The sequence below is a fragment of the Chiloscyllium plagiosum genome, chromosome 7 (assembly GCF_004010195.1).
Source record: "Chiloscyllium plagiosum isolate BGI_BamShark_2017 chromosome 7, ASM401019v2, whole genome shotgun sequence".
Taxonomy (NCBI): Eukaryota; Metazoa; Chordata; class Chondrichthyes; order Orectolobiformes; family Hemiscylliidae; genus Chiloscyllium; species Chiloscyllium plagiosum.
The window spans coordinates 46,759,352-46,765,245 of NC_057716.1; positions in this window are offsets into that span (position 1 = coordinate 46,759,352).

A 5,894-nucleotide genomic window follows, 5' to 3' on the forward strand; every position below is an offset into this window, starting at 1 on the left:
GTGTTCAACTGCACTCTCTCCCTATTCCTTGCCTCACTGTCACGTGGCACCGGCAACAACCCAAGAGATGCCGCTCTGTCTGTCCTAGCTTTTAGCTTCCAGCCTAACTCCCTGAGCTCCTGAATGACCTCCCCACCCCTCTTCCTACCTATGGCGTTGGTGCCAACGTGCACCACGACTTCTGGCTGCACACCCTCCACCTTAAGGATTCTGAAGACATGGTCCGAGACGTCTTGGACCCTGGCACCCAGGAGGCAACAAACCATCCGAGAGTCTCGCCCATGTCCACAGAACCGCCTGTCCGTCCCTCTAACTATAGAGTCTCCTATAATTAGCGTTCTCCTCCTCTCCCCCTTTCCCTTCTGAGCCTCAGAGCCGGACCTCGTGCCAGAGACCCAATCACTGCAGCTTACCCCTGCTAGAACACACCCACTCAAATATCAATCACTTACCTTCCCGACCAGCTCTGCGCTCCACTTCCGACCAGCTCGCGCCGCTCTCTGCTGTGAAAAGACCCTTGGCGTCGAGGTAAGTTCTTAAATATCAGTCACTTACCTTCCCGACTAGCTAGTGGGACCCATTTTACTCTAATGAGACACAATTTACCATGAAACCTGGTTTATTATCTTTGAAAGACAAAATAAATATAATATGCAGCTTAAAAAAAAAACATCATTCCCTCTAATTTCCTGAGTAACCTTACAGTTCTTGAATGCCTATGCCCTCACTGTGGTCTAAGAATCTGTTTTGGAAGTGCAAGATGATTTTTTAAAAAGTTTGTATTACCTCGATTATAGCTGGTTAAACTGAAGTTGAGGCTGTTCTTCCTGTTTTTCGGTGCTGATCGTTTTCTCTGGAGGGAGCCTTCTGATTTGAGTGGCCTCTTAACTAGTTGAAAACAAAAGATGTTGGAAATCACAGCGGGTCAGGTAGCATCTGTGGAGAGAGAGAGCAAGCTAACATTTCGAAACTACATGACTCTTCATCTGCCTTTTGTAATAAATAAATGATTTATGATGCTGCCTGACCTGCTGATTTCCAGCATTTTTTGTTTTCAGTACAGAGTCAAGCATCTACAGTAATTTGCTCCTCTTCTAACTAGTTACCTGGGTCATTACCAAATCCAGTGCTTTACCAGAAGTTTGATGTAACAATGTATTAACTATCATAATTCAGTTACTCCATGTAAATTGAGTTTCTGTGCCAGGAAGAGTATTCCAAAAGACAGTATTGGATATTGTAATTCCTCCATTGATTGAGCCAGGCTGTCTCAAAAACATTTCTTTTGAAACTCAGACCTATTTTTCCACCAAAACATTGTAGCATTATTTCATCAACGTCTATTGAATGGTCTATCAAGGTGAATGGTTTGCGTACCTTAAAAACTGAAAGAACTGCAGATGCTGGAAATCAAAATCAAAAACAGAAATTGCTGGAAAAACTCATCAGATCTGGCAGTATCTGTGGAGAGAAATCAGAGACAATGTTTCAGAACTCTGTGATCCTTCTTCAGAACTCTGTGCTGCAAACTTTCTGACTTAATATCTCATGTCTCATTAACTCCTATTCGATATAATCAATCAGGCTTGCATACCTGTATGTCTGGCCTGATCCGAATTTCCAGCATGCTGTTCTGTTAGCCAGTTTTCAGTGTGCCATTCAGTTGGGCAATGTTGCTTTTAATGTCCCAAAAGAGTTGTTATTTTATTTAAAAAGAACATTCTACTACATGCAAGGGGAACTGTTCTCTTTGCTCAGCACTGTCAGTAGACCTTGCCAGTTCTCCTTCAAACTTACTGCCCTGGTCAGCACAGTGTCTGTGATCTGGAGGAATTCTCAGGAGTGCAGGAAGAGGGTTAATGACTTTCTGCACACTGCAAGAATGAGTGAGTGCCACCATCTTCTCTCTGCTTCCTTATATCTCTGCTACTGCACTCCCCTCCTATCAAGGGTAATGGTCTGCATGCAGCATTTTTCCTCACTTAATCACCCAAATCCTCCCCCCCCCCCCCCCCCCCCTAACCCGCATACCCTGTGCACTACCTACTCATTCACCACCTTCCTCTCATCTGCACCAGCACTAATACCTTGGTTAGCTATTTCCATCATGCTCAATCCCTCTCAAAAGGTAGTGGAATGCCTGCTATTTATCTTCTCATCCCCTTACAAGGAGAGAATCCTTCCCTTAGCACAAGAGGACAATGATTGCTCATATGTTCATGCCATGACTACCATATCCCAGCAGTCAAGTAAAATTCACCCTTGAGTGCTGCACTGTTTTCCCAGTACCAGCACCGTGAATGTACTCCCCTGTATCTATTTCACAACTCGTCGCCTGTCTTGTCTCCTGTAGGGACCAGTGGTATTCTCATTGTCACCACTATTGAATAGAGCATCCCCTGAGCATATCATCTCCTCCTCCACCACCTCTGAGGAGGAAGAAGACAGACATCCCTGAGAGAACCATTGGCAATGCAGGCCCCACCAGCTTAGATCCTTACACCTCAGCGGATAACTTAACTAAACTGTAGTCTTCACAAGGAGACAGGATGGTGCCAGTAGACACTCAGCTAGAAGAGGAACCGCATCCTAGCTGCAGACCCTGGGACTGCACCTAGATGTAGTGGGAGCGAAAGAAACAGAGAAACTAGGAGCAGGAGTCGGCCATTCAACCTTTCAAGCATGCTCTGCCATTCAATATGATCATGGCTGATCCTCTGTTAGGACACGGGGTATACCCCTCTACTAATTTAAACTAGCAACACAGAAAAGATTCATCCCGTGTTGTAACCTGCTTAAAATTCAAGAGGCACAGAACTGTCCCAGAGGTCACTATTTACAAATTAACAACTTTATTTTTTAAGTCCAACAGAGAATATTAAAACCAACAACTATTCACAACTTCTTTCTCTTAAACCTATCTTTTACCTCCTACTCTACAATACCAGTCCGATTAAGAAAATCTCGATTAAGATTTACAAAACAGAGTCACATTTCTATACCAGTCAGCTTCGTCGACTCTCCTTTGTAGATATTCCTCTGTAGATTCTCCCCAGGTTGGTTCTGCTGTGCAAACTCCATCTACAGACCGGTACCGCTCAGAGAGCTCTTGAGCTAGCAGCCTACGATTTGTAGGTCGTTTGGCAGTTCTCTCTAGCTGTTCAATATGTCCGGTTTTATACCCCACAACGTAGGATCGGTTCATTGGTTTTAATATTATCACAATGCTAAATTCAAATTTGATTGGATTCTGGTATCTTAAACTGGCTGAATTTGAATATGTTTTTGTTCCATAGCAACACAGCTGCTGACAGCTGTTTCAACCAAGTGTTACATTGTTACCTTGTTCCGGACTCTCTCTGCTTTGTCCTTGCTAGCTTTTCAACTCTTAGATATACAGTACTTCTGCACCTCTATCTTGATTCCAAATTCTACACTTCATTACACCTCTAGGGCAGCACGGTGACTCAGTGGTTAGCACTGCTGCCTCTTAGCACCAGGGTCCCAGGTTCAATTCCAGCCTTGGGTGACTGTGTGGAGTTTGCACGTTCTCCTAGTGTCTGCATGGGTTTCCTCTGGATGCTCTGCTTTCCTCCCACAATCCAAAGATGTGCAGGTCAGGTGAATTGGCTATGCTAAATTACTCTTCAGAGTGTTGGTATGGACTTGTTGGGCCGAATGGCTAGTTTTCATACTGTAGGTAATCTAATCTATCTTGATTCCAAATTCCTTTTAATATCTAAAAATGTAACAATCTCTTTCTTGAATACATTCTGTGATGAGGGAGAAAGAAAACCTTATGATGGTACATATATGGTACAGGTGACATTTCATTATAAATACATTGTTAATTTTGTAAATATACACTCACCTTTCATGTGATTGACCAGTATTTAAGCTGCAGCTATAAGAATGAAGATGGAGATTCTCACCATCCTTAATTTGACACAACAGTCTAACTCTGTCTGAGTGACAGCTTTCCTTCCCCTTCATATGCCGATATGAAACTTTGTCTGGATTGAATGAGAGAGTTTAGTTGTGAAGGCTTCCAGTGGTTTGTAACCTTAACCTTTATGAAACAGCAAGAACCACAGTGAGAGATCTGATTTGATTTGATTTACTGTTGTCACATATACCGAAGCGCAGTTAAAAGTTTTGTTTTATATGCAGTAAGCATGAAGCTGCACTTGCAGTTGGGATTGTGCAGGGGGCGCTTGTCTTAGCACCATCCAAACTTTTACAGTCTGTGAAAGGTGACTTCCCCCAGTGCTGTCTCATAGAATCATACAGCCTATAGTCCAACTAGTCCATGTCGAACATAATCCCAAACTACATTAGTCCCACCTATCTGCTACTGGCCCATTTCCCTCCAAATGTTTCTTATTCATGTACTTACCTAAGTATCTTTTAAATGTAACTGTGCCCACATCCATTACTTCCTCAGGAACTTCATTCTATGTAACCACCCTCTGTAAAACATTTGCCCCTCATGTTTTTTAAACCTCTCTCCTCCTCAAAATTATGCCCCAGTCTTGAAATCCCCCTATCCTAGGGAAGAGACCTACCATTAACGCTATGTGTACCCCTCATGATTTTATAAACCTCCAAAAGGTCAACTCTCAACTTTCTACACTCCAATGAAAAAATGTCCCAGCCTCTCAAATCCACCTTTAAAAAAATCAATCCTTCCATTAATGAGCTTCACAAGAAGTTGCTGTCAGCGCATGTGGAATGTTCTCTTAAAAAAAATTAGCAGGAAATGCAGAAAATCCTTCACGAAATTAAACTTTAATCTTGCAAAATCATAGCTGTGGGATCCAGCAAAATGTCTTCCTGACTTCCCACAATCTCTTTGTTCTCTTGCAATTTATACAGTTATTCTTCCCGTGCTTCTCTGATAGTATTAGCATAACCAATCATACTGGCTTGCTTTGCCTTTCTAACATAATCATCGTCTGCCACACAGGTTAAACGTGATGGAGGGAACCAATCACATTACAGCAACACCATCTTCAGCATTAGCTCATCTCCCAGTGATTTAACTAACCTATCACAGTGCACTACCCTTATCTGTTACTGGAGCCGTGTAACATGATTCTGGGCATATATTACAACACTAAGTTAACTACATAACTGCCAGAATAACTTCCATATATTCCCCCCTTTGAGACCAACAAGTCTCTCACAGAGAAAGAATACAAGGAGGCTGAACACCCAACGGCCAAATTGATCAATGGAGCCCCAAAAGCAGGCAATAACAATTTCCAGGGTCCAGACCTCAAAGGATTCTCCCTCCACATCTGGAGTCACAGGCAAAAAACCCACCCCACAATAACAGGAACAGGGAAAAAAAACCCTGCATAACCTAAACACGCACACAGCACATGCAAGTCATGCATCTCCATCTGAACAAGGCTTCAGCACCACAGCAAACATCAGATCACTGAAGCAGAGCGGCGAACCTGCAGTGGAAGAGGGGGCGGGGCCAGAGTCCGCTGGAACAACAGGGAACTGTCGCACAGCAAGACGCACTAAAAAAAACTCAACAAGAGGAAGAGCACAGTAAAAGACAAAGGCAACAACAAGCAACACAAAATCCACAACAAGCCCCCAATCTACCAAAAATACCAGCCCAAGGACTGTTGAGTCCACCATGCCAACTGAATAGTCACATTCAAATGCAGAGAGGGCTTCAGCAGAGAAATCAATAAATTGCTGCTGATCGTGACAGATATAGAGTCATAGCAATGTATAGCATGGAAACAGACCCTTTGGTCCAACCTGTCCATGCCAACCAGATATCCAAACCCAATCTAGTCCCACCTGCCAGCACCCAGCCCATATCCCTCCAAACCCTTCCTATTCATATACCCATCCAAATGCCTCTTAAATGT